Source organism: Coturnix japonica, chromosome 5 (assembly GCF_001577835.2).
Source record: "Coturnix japonica isolate 7356 chromosome 5, Coturnix japonica 2.1, whole genome shotgun sequence".
NCBI lineage: Eukaryota > Metazoa > Chordata > Aves > Galliformes > Phasianidae > Coturnix > Coturnix japonica.
This window is the reverse complement of record NC_029520.1, coordinates 29663149-29679874: the sequence shown is the minus strand read 5'-3', so window position 1 is coordinate 29679874 and position 16726 is coordinate 29663149. Positions and strand designations below refer to the sequence as shown.

The following is a 16726-nucleotide window of genomic DNA, read 5'->3' as shown; positions in this document are numbered from 1 at the left end:
GCAGCTTTCTTCATTTTACTGATACCATTCGGAATTTCTTCCTATAATACCAACTACAGGAATTACAATCAAAAGAGTCTGGGGGCAATTTAGTGCTTCAGTGGCATAAAAATACATAGAGACCAAGAGTGTGGAAAGTGAGTGAAAGCAATGCCTTAGAGTTGCAAACGATCATATATCGAGGGTATTTAGCCCATTAAAACTAGTCCATAGTGACAAATCTTCATTTGCAACACTAGATTGCCATAAGGTTATCAGTAAGGAAAAAATAACACAGGAATTAAGGAATTCCTTAAATAATCATGTATGGTGAAAATAATGAAAAGATGGTAGTAAATATCCAAAAGGTTGTTTACAGGAAAAACTCACCCATATGGAAGCCTTCAGTCTGCTGGGAACTGCTGAGGCAATCTCCACCAAGGAGCGATCTCCAAGAGATGCTGCCTTAGCGGTGGTCAGCCCTTAAGTGAGGTCTAGAGGAGGTGGAGTCAAGCTCCACCCCTTCTGGGAGCACAGCTAAATTCCTCTCACCTGTGCTCCCACAGCTGACCCAACACTTGCCTCAGCTGATTAATCAGAGGTTCAGGCTGTGATTACCAATTTCCCATACAAATAATCAACTTGAATGGCATGTTAGCTGTCACTCCTTTTCCAGTGATCACAGCCTTATCATGACAGATTTTGGAAGCCAAAGATTCCTGTATGTACACAACTGTATGTAGACAAATAACAGACAAACAGTAACTTATCCTCAAGTAGAAACTGTATGTAGACAAATAACAGACAAACAGTAACTTATCCTCAAGTAGAAACTGTATGTAGACAAATAACAGACAAACAGTAACTTATCCTCAAGTAGAAAAACCTAACACTTGCACGCCTTTTGTCCTCAAACGTTTGAAAAGAAAATCCAAGACTGGAATTTTCTTCAGAAAGACTGGGATTGCAAGGAATAGCAACTATAGACCTGCTTCACCTAATTACTTGGACAGAAGTAAACATGCAGGAATGCTGACATGCAGATACACCTAATGACACTTGGGACCTATAGCTATGACAGTTATTGAAGGAACAGATATAAAACACAGATCTGCTTATCACTAGAAAATGAACAAGAATAAAAAAAAAAAAAATCAGTAGAAATTTATCCTTTAAAAGAGCAGAAAAACGCTAAGAATAGGGAAAAAGGGATGAAAGCAAATTAGGAAGAGTCGAGCACCTGGAGCATGAGCTTCTCCTATACTTACAGTATGAAAATACACATGTGATTAAAGATTAGATAGTAATCTATGCTGCTTTGTTAGAGTCTTGTAGTTGCTTTGTCAGTTTTCCTCCTGATTTAAAAATATTTCACAGCCTTTACCAGGAACAAAGCTGGTATGATGTGACAACCAGCCATTTCTTGTTGGAATTAGGGAATATGTATTCACATATCAAGGAAGATTAACGGGGGGGGAGGGAGCAAAAAACAAAACAAACAAAAAAACCCCACACTCAAGATCAATAGATCAACACCTACATTTGTTTTAGCTAGAAGTATAACATCAAATTTAAATTGTCGATTCCATATAATTTTGTACCCTTTTAAGGGATCTCTCTTTCAGACACCCATTACAAAAGACAGCATGTATATGCCACAGTAGCCTCATGGGGTTACATAACTCATCCACCTGTTGTATATTTAAATATGATTTTAAAAGATTTGGGCTACCAGTCTACAAATCATGAGGCAGAACAATTCCCTACAATCTATCCATTAAAAAGGGAGGTGGAATATTTAAAAAAGAAATGTAATATATAATCTTATAATCATAGATTATTTCTCAAGAGAAAAAGAAAAGGAGGCTGTATGAAACTGGCCAACATAAGTACATAGTGCATTTCATAGGATAATGTGAAAGCTTCATTTATACAGAATCATGGGATTCAAAGTATGGAAAAAAATAAAAAAAAATAAATTCAAGCATCGAACAAGGTATCATTCAACATTTTCACAGAGCTGAAGAATGTCACCGCTATTTTTCCTCCTGACTGTCCTGCTAACCCTCTTTCATCCTGACTATATACTACTGATTTACACATGAAGAAGCAGAACTGGGACCAAAATCAAAATGAATGTTTCTTTCTTAAAACAAACAAACAAAACCAACCAGAAAGTCCAAGTTACCTGAAGAAACTGCTAAACATCCCAAAATAATAATTCTTAGTAGCAATGTATAGTATAGCTTATAATTACATCCATACTGTCTTTCATATTGGAGAGCTTGTGATAAGAACAGGTTGCATGTGCTAATGATTCACCTTCAATATCTGACGAATAACGTGAAAACCAGTTGGGAAAAACAAAGCATTACAATTTCACTATAACAAACACACTTGATCTTTGGGGGATTATTCTGATAAATAAAAGATACACTCAAGCTTTCCTTCCTAGAGGAAATGAGACAACAGATTACTAAGAAGCAAATGTTTATAGGAACTCTGCTAAAAACAAAACAACAACAACAACAAACAAACAAACAAACAAAAACCAAAAACCAACCAACCAAACGAAAATACTCAATCCTAAAAATCTAGATGTTCTTGACAGGAAAGGAAACACTCCAAATACATCCGTGGATGACGGAAAAGCAGTTCAGTTTGATAATAAAAGAGGTGTTCTGGCAGAAATAAGCATAAGACAAGAAATGAACACAGAAAAATTACAGTGTACAAAAACATTTATGACACTAGTATCAATTTACAGCCATTTTATTTTAATTTATGAAAAGCTCTGGTATACATTGTTATTTGGACTGCATAAAAACAAATGAGACAAAAATCTGAAGTGTCAAACAGTTTACTATAAACTAATACACTCAGCTTCTTTCAAATCTTGAATATTGCCTAAGGAGAGGGAGGCTGTTGTACTAAAAGTGACATTTTTAGTGTCCCCTAAGTCTATTTGGACAACCTTACTTTATACAGCACCTACCAAAGCTAGACATAACAGCAAGAACCAAACCATAGTAAAGGTTTTAGGGTCTGGAACAATAACATCCCTGAATATACGCCTTGCACATTTTCAGTATCTCACTTCTTCAATCCCCTCTCCCCATCTTTATCTCCCCTCCCCACAATCCATTAATGAAAAAAAAAAAAAAAAAAAAAAAAAAAGGACCTCCAATCCCCTTTTGTCTCTATTAGAAACTGCAAATATAAAGGCTACATCCTCAACCAGTAAACTTCTCTTGGTCACCAAGATCAATTGACAAGGAAGAGCCTTCCCTGCATGCCAGCTACTTGTTCTCAGTTCTTAAAGTGGGATGTCACTCAAATTAGTCATGAATAAAATCCTTGCTGAAATTTGGCATAAATTGTTTAGGAGCTGTTTACACTGGAATAGAACATTTTAAGGAAAGACAAACTGACGGTTTAATAGCAGAACCACCCACATTTCAGCACCCAAGGCATGGCTGAATTTGCAGACAGATGAAGACAGAAGTGTCTGCTCATCATGCTCACCTCATCTCTTTTTTGGATTTTTTCAGAAGTTCCTATGATGTTGAGATTCTTAGTGTTATTTTTGTTCATATCCTTTTCTTCATAGGTTCACATATTCTGACTGTGCCTTTATTAAATAACACATACAGCAAGCAACCTACAGTTTTACAACTTTGATTATGTTAACTTTTTTCTCTGGAGCTTTCGTTGGAGGTCACTATTACTATTTCAGGTCAGAACAACAGTACTTTATTTTTCAGAACTCACAATATACAAATTTTATTGTTTTCCCTAAGTCTTTAAAAACAAATGTTCAGTATTGTCATAACTGATGCACAAGACCTCTGTAATCGATTTTTACCCTCCCCTACAAGATTCCTCATAGAACAACCATTTAGGTTTCTCTATGTAAGCAAACAAACATGTTTCCCCTAACACATTAAAATACAGCCGACTCTTGCTGTTGAGAATCATATTACTGTATCTGAAACCCCCCTGTTACACCAGTTCTGGTGACTATGAAACAAGTTAAATGCTAAGAATACACTGTTAACTATAATTCACTTTTAGAATAAAAACCACTAGTTAGAAGAGAAACCACTATGCTAAGCAGATAGAAACTGAATAAGTAATCACCTTACTCTGTGCGGTACTAAGTAATCATCAGAAAGACATCTGTGGATATGAAAAAGGATTAATATTTTTAAATTACATGTATATATATATTAAAAAAAAAGATACAAAAGAACCCTCAAACTAATACTTATGTGATAGATTAGAAATATCAGTGAGAACACCTACTTTGAGATTAAGCAGCATTAGTGGCATTAAAATAAACACTTGTTTTTTTCCTTGTACCTATTTCTTCCATGCTTAAAACTATAAAAGCCACAGTCCAGCCATAGGTATTATTATTACTCATAGTACACTCAGTTTTTACAATAAGGACAACAGTTTCCTCCTGGTTCATCAGCACTACCTCATATAGCAATAAAAAACCACCAACTTCGCAGAGACAAAAACTCATCTAAAGTGACAAGAAATAATTGAGCAAGAAATTCAAGACATATAGTGAAGTACTTATCTGCAATGACTACACCACATGTTTTATTAAGAATGACAAGCTGTCATTTATTCCCTGTATTCTCTTTTTTCACTTAGTTTTCCACCGCCTTCCTTCCAGCAAGCTATGAGAGCTATGAGTCCACTTTTTTTTTTTTTTTTTTTTTTTAATCAGATTTACCTATTAACACAATGTTTCAACATGCTCTATTTTGGGCTTAAATAACACTCTTTGTACTTCACCGCTGAACCATTCTGATTAATGTAAAGTTCTGAAGACACAGACAGTAGACAGATAAAAGTGGTTATCCTTCCTTTGGCAGCTGTTAGTCCACTACTGGAGTACTGGGTCCAGGTTTAGACTCCCCAGTATAGCTATGATGTTGATAAACTGAAGGAAGTTCAATAGAATACCACAATGATAATCAAGGGTATGGAGCACCTGCCCTCATAAGGAGAAGTTGGAGCAACTGATCTCTTTCAGTAGCCTGGAGAACAGGCAGCTTCAGGAGGAACCAATAGTAATACCCCAGTACCTAAAGAGGTTGTAAAAAAGACTGACTCATACTCTTTCCAGTGGTGCACTGTGAGAGAACATGGTCAAACAATGAAATTACAGATTCAAATTAGACATAAGGAAATTTATACGTTGTTCCCCCTCACCCCCCCTCATCCACTGCAAGGATTAACAATTAACATGCAGTAGAACAGGCTGCAGAGAAGCGCTACAATAATAAGAAATCAAGAGTAATCCCATCTGACCACACAGCTGATCCCATCTGAAGAAGGAATTTGGACTAAAAATGTTCTGAAAAGCCCCCTAGATGGAATCATTCTATGATTCTATCCCTTACAGATTCCTTTACTATTTGTTTTTCTTTGACCTCTAATGGATTTCTGTAGTGCCATTCTTGCTGTACTTCGATAAAACATTTAAACCTCTATAGTGCAAAGTTCTCTCTTGTGGTATTTGGATATAAATGTTATCTGTGAAAGTCACATGGATTATTATTAGGAAGTCAGGCTATCAGTCTTCCTTTTTTAGCTGTACAAATGTAGTGTTGAAAATTATCCAGGAATAATTTTCAATGTTTTGACATCTCCAAGTCCTTTTAGATGAGCGCTGTAAAGAAGAACATATGTATCAATATAGAGCTATTTAATTAGGTGACAAAATTCAATGTAAACAAGTGTAAGGTTATGTATGAAATCTAAACTACTCTGAAGGCAATTACAGATTATAAATCAAATTTTCTTGAAACCTTGTTGTCAGTATCAAGTGAAATATTTCCTCAGTGAGGAAATACACTTTAAAGAAATGCTGGTATGGCAGGTATGTTAGGAAAAAATATTCTAAATCAAACACTATTGTGTAAGCTACTTTTTGGTAACTCCATGGCAATTACCACAAAAAGCAAAGAGAAAAAATAATCATAAAAAAACAAAACAAACCTAAGATTCAAAGTTTTGAAGAGCTATAGATGTCGTAACATGAGCTATAAAAATGATTAGGATTGTAAACTAAACAAGTTTTCTGACATCCCTTCATAAATGATCTGTACAATGTTAAAAACAATTATTTTTCAAAATAGTAATATAACAACCATTTTACAGAATTTTAAGAGTTATTTTATGAGGTTGTTATACCAGCTATACTGAATATTATGCAATGTATTTACCTGTAAACCCACAAGGATAAACAACATCAAAGTTAGTTTTTACTTTATTTTGTATAACCTAGGATCATTTCTGTACTTTTTCTATTGAGTTAGAAAAGAAAAAAATTTTATCTAAGTTTACTTGGAAATGATTCTCTATTATTCTTTCTATATTGCCTCTCAGCTAGTTTTTCTAGAATTTGTAATCAGGAGAGTAATCAGAAAAGATGAGACCAGAAAAAGAAATAAAAACTTCTTTTAAGAATAATTCTAAGAAAGACTGCAAACTACAAGGAGTTTTCTGAAGATCTTTTAATCTGAATTTGTACCTGCACTGTATGTGTAATACAGTAGGAATCATGTAAGATGCAATAAAACATGATCTGTTTCTGACTACAGACTTTTCTACTATGTAGCATCAATGAACTTGTCACAGATTAGAAGACAACAAGGTTATGCCACAATGTCATTTCATGGAGAATATTGTATACAGTTCTGAATACATATTCCAAATTCTTTATTTAATAAGATTCTAAATTAAAATTTGAAGGAGATTTCAATGATGAAATTGTAGTTTAAATAAAATTCTCTGAACAAGTTACATGATGTAAATTTTGAAAGGTTCTGTTTCAATTGTAAGAGAGCCATTGCTGCTTCCTTTCCAAAAAGGTTCAAATAATGTCATTTCAAAAGGATTATTAGGAAATCAAACTGCTGCAGAATAAGAAAAGTCCTCACATGCAAAAATAATGAATTAAAAGGGAAGAGGGAAGACCAAACTATCCACTCTCACAATGGAGAGAGATCACTTATAGTATTACATGCAGTGAGCAATCTGGAAAATGGGAGCAGACATCAATGCTGATGGTTCTGTTATTTGGATGATGATTGTTAAGGGATAAGGACGTGTGTCAGTGAAGAACCACAGAAGAGTCTCAAGACTAAGCAACCGCGTAAAAGAAAGGCAAATGACATTCTATGTACACAAATACAATGTACAAAGGAGAAAAACGATCCTAACTTCACACACAAATAATGGACTCAGAATAGACTGTTATTTCACTCAAGAGTGAAATTTCGGATTATGATATCCATAAAAATGTTGGCTCAGTGTTAATAGCCAAAGGGCAAACCAAATGTTAGGAATTTCTAGGAAGGAAATATGAAACAGAAAAAAGTATGACACTGCTTATGATGACATAAAAGATTTACTTGCATGTTTAAACTGTATTCAGCTCTGGTCACTTTGTCTCCGAAGGATGCATTAGAACTGGAAAGGATTCAGAAGAGACCAAAAGGACAGTTAAAGCAACAGGTTGGCTTCTATAATAAAAGAATGAACGTAAGCTTAAACTCCTAAAATCTGGTAATGACTTCAGCTAAATGTCAGATGTCTGCAAAATCATGAATGCATAGGAAAGGGACTATCTTCTAAAGCAAGAAGTTTCACAGATTGAGGTTCAGAAATAAATTTTAAAAAAGGATGTGGTATTTCTTTTCTCCTCACTTACTGCTAAATAGCATTTCTGTCCCTTTTGCACACATTTCACTTTGTCACAAAAGAGCATATAATGGGTGCATTTTTGAAGATGAAAATATGAAAACTCAGTAATATAAAAAATCTAATCACAAATTTCAGCCAAACACAATCTACATCAACTTTATATACACAGAGATAATACAGATATTCAAGTTAAACACGTAGTATCATACTTCATGAACATAGAAGCTTTTCCTCAACTACAGCCTAGGAAAGCAGCAATAATTATGATGCTATTATTGAAACACTGCTGGCATTTTACACATTGACAGACCTTGTGTTAAAAACATAACTCATCACGTGAAGTGTAATGTAAGGGATAATTATCAAGAACATCAGATTTCATTAATCAGTACACAGTCACTGCAAAATTGATTAGGACAAACTTTATGTCTTCTAAGTCATTACACAAGAAGATAGAATTGAGGAATCAATATTTCAGTCTGCAATAGAGGAGTAAATGTAAAGTATATATGCAGAGATGCAGAGTGATATTCCATGTACATGGTACTCCACTCAAGAAAAAAAAGCTATCATGAAACTATCCTGCACTTTAAGGAAGTTCAAGTTATATTTTAAGATATAATCTGCTTAGCATATAAATGCAATTAAAGACAACTATAATTGTCAACAAATTACTATCAAATCTTTAAAGTTAATATTAAGCAAGCACATTCACACAAAATGCAAGCGCAGAAAACATAATGCCCTAACTGAAGTATAAGCAAATTAATATCTATATTTCATGCATATAGATAGTCTTAAATGTATTAAGCAACCAATTCAATGATTAAGAAGTTAAATATGAATACATGCTTGAAAACAGTTATAGCAAATATAAGTGGTGCGTAAAAACCTAAATATTCATGACATTTTTGTTTCAGTAATATTTACATGAAGTACATTGGCCTTGAAAGAAATCTATCATTAAAATGTTTTCACAAAACTAAACTGTGCCAAAGAAATGCTGGTCAAAACTTGAAGTATTCAGTTATATATACAGCTATTGATTTTCCAAAATTCAAAAAGAGAACATAAAAACAATTTTCAGTTCACCTAGGGGACTTTAGATAGAATTTTCATTTTAAAGTTTAAAAAATTTATTTAAACTTTGCAAGGAAATAATAATAACAAACAAAATGATAATTCCTGATTAAATTACATATTTGAGATAGATTTATAATAACTCTGTAGAACCTTAGTACAGATACTACAGTTTTATGTATCAAAAACCTCAAGAGCATTTTGTTACCATTTTCATTATCTTTGCAAAACATATGTGACCTGTATTACACAATGATAAAAAAACAGCCCACTGTACATCAGCAAGTGTTGCACATTTTCCATCAGGTCATTTATTTTAGATCGAAATTCCTTCTGAAAGCAATGAAACAGATGTGGCCAACTCCTCCAAAAGTATTATGTTCCAGTCAATATAATTATTTGCCAATTAATTTTCATACAGGCACACTTATTCAGGTCATAACGACTCATAATCTATGGTCTTACTACACTGATTTTCTTAACTACAATAACGAACCAGTAACTTCCATAATAAGCTAAGTCCAAACTCTGTGCTTTGGATTTAATAGTTTTTCTTGCTCTTATTTCTTCCAGTCCTGAAAAGTAACATGGTTGCGAAACCATTCTAGCCTGTTTAACCAGTTTCACTTAATAAACAACACCAAATAAATGCCTTTTTGAAAGCTGAAGAAATATCATTAAGACTAGAATTTTGTAAGAAAAAAATTTAGTAGTAATTAACCCGTATAAATACAATGAGTCTTAATTTGGTCCAAGGAATCATTTCATTTTATTCTACATCTGAGTCTTAAAAAGCACACTTGATTTTCAGAATGACAGGTATAAAGCCAACTAAAAAGACCAGAGCCTCTACAGAAATTTGATCAAGTCACTTCACGATGCCACCTGTCAGTTTAGTGGTTCTGTAGTACTTTAATAGACAAATATTCTGAAGTGGGGTGAACAAATACATTAGAAAGGGAGAACAGCTCTTTAAACTACGATTGTCATTTAAACACATATGATTAGCATCTCATACTGTACTGTACCAGGCATATTATAAGAAAAGTTCTTTAGATGTCAGCAAGGTACTGTACAAAAGCATACTGTTCCCTTTCAGAAATTTCCATCTGTACCTTCTTCTTTCAACAAAAAAACTCTATATAGCACATCTCTTCACTGTGCAACAAGTGGACAATGCCAAGACAGACATGTTACTTAATACATATTAAAAACACATCCTCTAAGGTTGAGGTCTACTGATGTTCAAGAAGAGTTTTTAAGACTTAAGCAGGCATTGAAAGAAAAAAAAGGCTAGAAAAATTGCAATTCTACACAATCCTTAGGTCAATTTCAAATACAAGAATGAATGATTGAATTGCAGGGTTTATAACATTAAATCAGAGTTCAGCTAAAGTTACTTGAATCTTACTCTTAGAATGGCCCCATTCTTTCGTTGCAATCTACAGTAATGTGATACACACAGGACAGTTTATTTTTAAATGCAGCCTACAATTTAGTCCAATACTTATACATATTCATTAAGTCTGATCAATCTAATCAAAGCTGTCCTTGAAAGTATTCTCAAGGAAGACATTAAATCAGCATAAAAAAAACTATTTTAAGTTGCACAGTGGAAGGGGAAAAAAAAAAGGTTACCACACACTGACACAATTCCTTCAACACAATGAAAAAATATATTTCTAGAAATGCATTTTAAGTACTATAACCTTGCAAACTAATAATAGTGTACAAAAAAAAAATAAAGAAGAAAATATTAGCATTTTACCTAATATTCAGGTATAGATGCATTCTCCACAAAAACTGAAGTGTTTTACTTCTGAGACTTACAAATACCTTAACATGTGACTAACTAACACACTAATATTAGATTAACATGCTAAACATAAACCTAAACCTAACCAACCAAAATACTTGAGCATGAGAATTTTAATCAGTTACAGAAAATATTTTATATCATTTATGCCGAAGAATCATTTTCCCAGATTTATTACATAGCACGTTTTAACACAAAAGATTTAAAATAAGTTCACATAACACAGCTTTCTGAAGAGTTGCTGAGTTCTTGTATGTGATCAATATTTTCTAAATGAGAAAAATACTATTTAAGTATAACATATTTTTCACTTACACACAATATAATAAGGTATTTAAAGTACACAGATCTAAGAATGCTTATAACTGAGTCTTCCACATACTCTCTTTGCATCGACAATTTCATACCTTAGCTTCACTGCTTATTTTAGCTTAATTTTGACCTCATAACTAGCTGCTCAAGTTCACATTAGGATTCTTTTTCCCTGTTCTTTCTTACTTTCTGAACAATTGAGAATCATGGCAGCACATACTAATGGAAACATACTTTCCTACACTCCAGCATAAGAAGATGTTTAGAACTACAGCAGAAAAGAATGTTCAGAAAAAAACACTCAATGAAAACCTATCCAGATATTTGGACTCCAACAGAGCTAGAATCAATGATTATTGTGAGTCCCTTCCAACTCAGAATAAGTGATTTGTGATTTCAATTTCATTGTTTTCAGTTTAATCTGTAACATTGGGAAAGTGGTATCAGCTCACAATTCATAATGTAAAGTATCTGTCCAGTTGCAATCTCTGACACTTATAACTTGTGACAATTAGAATTATTATACATGCTGCAAGTTAAACACTGTAAAATTCTAAGAAAAGGAGGTAAGGTATAGAAAACTGTGATAACTAGAAACAACATTTTACGTTTTTACAAGATAAAGGCATATAAAGCAGTGAAACTGAAGAGGTCTGATCAGAAATAAAGAACTTAGTCCAATGACTTTGGAAGTATAGAACTTTTGAAATATATAAAAGAGCCTAGATATGACTCTAGTTACCTGTAAAGGAAAACAAGCATTTGAAGGTTTTACAAAGTTCGAATGCATGTAATCTAGAATCTTACAGGGTATGCAATTTGGTACCCAAATTACTAGTCTTGAAAATGAAGAGTAGGTTATACACAGTAACCAAAATTGAAAAGGAAGTGTCTGGAAAGAAAACTGATATGACCTTTAAACCAAATCATCCAATTTACAAGCACAGCATATGATTCACATATGAGCACGGTCAAGACAAGACATCCTAAGAACTGGAGAAAGGAAAAGTAGATGTCTGACTCTGCACAAGAAACAAAATAAAACACAGTAGTGATCGAATCCATGTGCAAGATAACTAGTATCAAGAAAATGAAGATTTTTAGGAAGAAAATGTTTGGCGCACATACTAAAATGAGATGATGGCAGGCAAATAATGTAAGATGAGCCATTTTAAGACAAAGTTACAAATGGTTAACAGTTGCATTCCACCATGACTACAGAGCCTTACACTAATTAATTAATTGAAATGAGTAAGTTGTGTATAAGTGGATCAGAAAGTAGAAGTGGGAGAGAACAAGGGCAAGAAACAGTGGAGTCATACAGTTTTAACAAGAGGAAACTGCTAACTAATAGATCAACAGCTGAAATGCATAAGCTTCAAATAAGAGGGAAAGACGAAGTCAATATTGCCATTCAGTAGGCACTCAACAGTATACAGGACTGCTTCATAAAAAATGCATTAAAAATGCGGAAGAATACAGTCATCATTTCCCAAGTAATTTTTAATATATATATATATATATATATATATATATATATAAAAGCAAAAATTTCTATTTTGCAAATAAAAGAAATAAATGCAGCCATATCTTCCATTTGACATCACGTGCATGAATTGGCAGAGTTCATCACGTGGTTATGGTTTTTCCACGCTCATCTTAATTTCTGAATCATCTATAAATGACAACTACCTGAAGAAGAAAACAGCAGGATAAAACAGTCCAATAAGTGAAGGTTATTCTTCAAACTACGTGAGCATTTTTCAAAATCAGCAATGGTAATCTAGTCTTAATGTTTCATATTTTGCTACTTTTTACCGAATTACATTGCTATTATACCTCAAATATATAAGTTTTGACAGACACTGCTGATCTTAAATTATCTTTTCTGTATGGAAAAAAAATCTTTCAGGCTCTCATCTAAACTTATAGATGAAGAAAGAAATAAATACTTTCCTTTAAGTTATAAACAAAATTTGATAAGCAAGCGTAATTTAGATCCAGTTAAAATGCTCAGGCAAAACAAAATAAGAAAAAAAAAAGTTATCATATAATGTTAAGTAAAATTGATGTAATAAGTGAATAGCCTTTCCCTCTTCTCCCCCTTCAATTTTCACATAGGCATAGCTTTTCTATTCCCCACTAATCAATTCGCTTAATTGATACTTCCATTGTTGTCAGAAACATTCACAGGAGTGGAAGACTTGCTTTTGTTTGGGGAATTTCAAGTTAAACAGTGTAACACTGCTTTAAAGAAAACAAACAAACAGCAACAAAAAACTTATTAGAAAGGGGAAATATAATTATTACTAAATCCACAAGTTCTCACAAAAGAGTATGACAAAATATGCAGTACTACAAATTTTCATGCTAACGAGATGTGCTCTGTTAACAGTAATGAAAGCCTATTTTATCTGCTACCTTTAACGTGGTTGTTGATATGAACAAAAGTGGCATAAAATGAAGAAATAAGGTTTAAAATTTTGAAAAACAGAATAAGAATGATGTAATATTAGAAGGAATTTCTCACAAGAATCCTGTGCTGAATTAGAGCAACTTTCCACCGATATGCCATTTCCTTCCTGTGCCACTCCACACTCCCTGAAAATATATAAAACGGAATGTGTTTTACAGTAGATGGAGTCATCTGTTCAATCACTTTCTAGGCTTTAAGATTCCTTAAAAGCAAACCAAGAAAATCCTTGCTTCACAAATATATATATTTTTTTCTTTTTTTTTTTTTTCTTTTCTTTGATTCTTCTCTGTAGGAAGCATTACTGCAATTGGTACAGCACTGCACACAAACCTGATGCTGCCATATTATGGCCAGTGGTTGTCCTGGAACAATTTTTTGCAGGTGGCTCTTCAGTGCACCTTTCAGACACATCATGGTAAAGAACCATTTTCAAATCAGGAAATACCTTTTCAAAATAGGTTATTGTTCATTTCAGAAAGTTGTTGTTCAAGTAAAAGGCTAGCATAGAGAGTGTCTGCTTTTTATTGGACTGTATTCCAGGAAGCAACCTGCAAGAAACTGCAAAATATCTTCTCCTTACTCATATTAAAAAATTTAAAAATATATTTCCACAGAACATCCAGGAATGAATGACAGAAAATGTGCTTCAAAAATAGAACTAAGGCCCAAATTCAACATTTTAGTACTTTTGTGTACCAATTTGGACTACAGAGACTTTAAGTATCAGTACCTTTACAGGATGGGAATTACAGCTGCCTGCCGCACTCTCCTTCCCAGCAGTATCAGCCAAAGCTCACATTTCCAGTCTGTGATATCTGGTAAAAAATTGAATGGAAGGCCATGTCACTGCTCTGAAAACTTCCGAAACTGAAGTGTCTGTTTTCTTTTGTTTTCATTTTTTTCCTGTTTTGTTGTTTTTTTGTTTTGTTTTGTTTTTTTGTCTATGTGCTGACTTCAAGATCTCACACACTGTATCTTCTCTCATAAATAAATCAGTCTAGAACTAGTTCAAGTTGTAAAAGAAGTTTTTGTCTAAAATGCATGGAGTACATTTTCTGCAGCACATTTTGAAAATCAGAAAAAATTGCAATGCTGTACTCGGTTCTCAAAGAAAAAAAAGAAAAAAAGAAATGCCGTCTTCTTAAAAAATACCTACAACATTCTTGCTAAAGAGAAATTGAGAACCTTAAACTTCCACTGGATTTCAACTATGTGACTACCACTAAAGCCTTTGTTTTACTAATCTTACTAACTACTTATCTACTATAAATGTGATGTAGAAGATTAATGTATTAAGGGAAACAAAGAGAACTGAAGAGAAATAAAAACAGTAGTTAAGATAGCTGCCATTGGAAAGACTTACAGGTAAAATTGGATTTTACAGTCCCATCAAAGAGGAAGTCCAAAGAAGTATCCCTAACGAAACATGGAAACAAATTACTGCACATTTTAGAATGGTGTCTGTAATTTTGAATTTTACATTATAACTACAAACTACATTTATCCTAAAGAAAAGCTATATTCATAAAGCTTTATCCGCATGCTTGGAAACCTTTTCTTTGGCAGCAGGGCTTTTGATTTTAGTTTCTTTTATTATGTAGGAATGGAATAAAATAATTCTTACTTCTAATAGAATTTTGCAGTAAGTAAATTACTGACTTTTCTTGTTTGGAAGTTAAGCTTTTACTTTAATGGAGGAAAGCTGTGTATACTAATGATTATGACACAAACAAATACTTAAGGGGAACAATACATGAGCTAGAGAATATTAAGATCAAGAATTTTCCTCCTAGAACTACTTATAATTCAACCAGATATGAAAAAGAAGCACAGGCTGCATTTTAGAATTAACATACCCAAATAACTTCCATGAAGACAATACAAGATGAGCTATACAGCAGAAATTGAAGTTTTTTTGTTTTTTTTTTGAACACGTGTATATTTGTCCATTCTATAAATCTTTTCAAAAACAAAATCAGTAGCTATATCAGATGCATATTCAAATTTCTAAACTTGTAAAGACATGGCAACTGTCCAAGCATCGAATTTATATGAAGATGTTACTGCAGTAACTGCAATATAAATTGGACAAGTCAGGAGGCCAGGAAAATATTCAGAAAACTAATAATAGCTCTAACATCAAGAAAACTGATAGAAAAAGATGCAGATTTATTTATTTTTAGCAAAGCTCTTAGGTAAATGAAACATTTAAAAGAACAGCACAAATTCAATAGGCTTGGAATTTATTCATTTCCAGTAACAACTGTTCCATTTCTGAGAGCAAAGACAAAAACTTTCTCAAAGGTTTCCAATAAAAATGCACATTTTCTTCAGTAAATTAGTCCACATAAACAATTTAAGCCAGGTAGAAGCACACGAATGTATGTGTTTGTTAGTTCTACAAATTCAGTAAATCAGTGGAAAGTTTACTTTCCCATTTCTGTTGTGGGAAAGGTTTGTTCTCTTGCTATTGTGCCCATGAAATCCACAGTTGGCTTCACCTCTTAGATTAGCTCAAGTTTGATAAACCCAGTAGTCAAGCTTAATGAAGTAAACCTTATAAGTAGGGTCGTTTTTAAGAATGCTTTAAAAGTATTTAAAAGTGTATGTCCAGGGTTGCAACATTTTTCTCATGTTTGTTCAATATTAAAATGGATGCATCTTGAAGTGAAAGTACACAGATCTTTCAGTAAACAAAATAAACATTTTTAAAAAGAATACAAATACCATACAACAGCTACTCCATTTACAAGAGGGGAATTAAGTCATTTTTATGTATTTGTCATTATTTCCAATTAAATTAACTGGAAATTACAAGATAGAATGTCCTTTACCAGTTATGTATCCTACACCCTATCAGAATTTCAGAGTATGAGATAGTTCATATTATGTCATGGCACATATGAGAAACCTAAGATATTTAAAGTAATGCAAGTAACTTCATTTTTCTTTAAAAAGACTGGCTTTGAAGAAGTAAACAGTTCATTATTTTTGTAATTGGCATCAGGTATTTGAGAACAGATGACTGTTCTCACCTTATTAATGTTTACCTAAAGTGAAGGAAAATATCTGAAGATTAGTAAAGATGCACAGTATTTTCATTATGTTGCTCTTGCTCCTAAATTTTTCATTTTAAGGAATGCTTTGGAGTTGTTTCAACTCTAGCATGTAGTATTTAGGAAAAAAGTATGCATGCTTACAGAAGTTCTACCTCAATATAAAAGGTAAATATTACACTGCTAATTTTAATGGTATTTCATTTTGTCTTAAACATTGAAATTTACAACAATAATCCAACATCTGGAAAAAAAAACCAAAAAAACTAAGAATACAGA

At 33.0% G+C, this 16726-nt stretch overlaps 1 protein-coding gene across 3 annotated transcripts in view; it reads right to left on the bottom strand.

Annotated features, from left to right (window-relative positions):
- The window catches only part of NOVA1 (NOVA alternative splicing regulator 1), a 122878-nt gene that overhangs the window by 61012 nt on the left and 45140 nt on the right, over positions 1 to 16726 (bottom strand). Inside the window, exons 2-3 of one of the 3 annotated variants that reach the window (XM_032445172.1) lie at positions 14122 to 14206; positions 13446 to 13516 (exon numbers count right to left, since the gene is read on the bottom strand). The exons of the other annotated variants lie outside the window; for them this stretch is intronic. The gene's annotated coding sequence lies outside the window, so the exon portion shown is untranslated. The remainder of the gene's footprint in view (positions 1 to 13445; positions 13517 to 14121; positions 14207 to 16726) is intronic. 3 annotated transcript variants of the gene reach the window in all.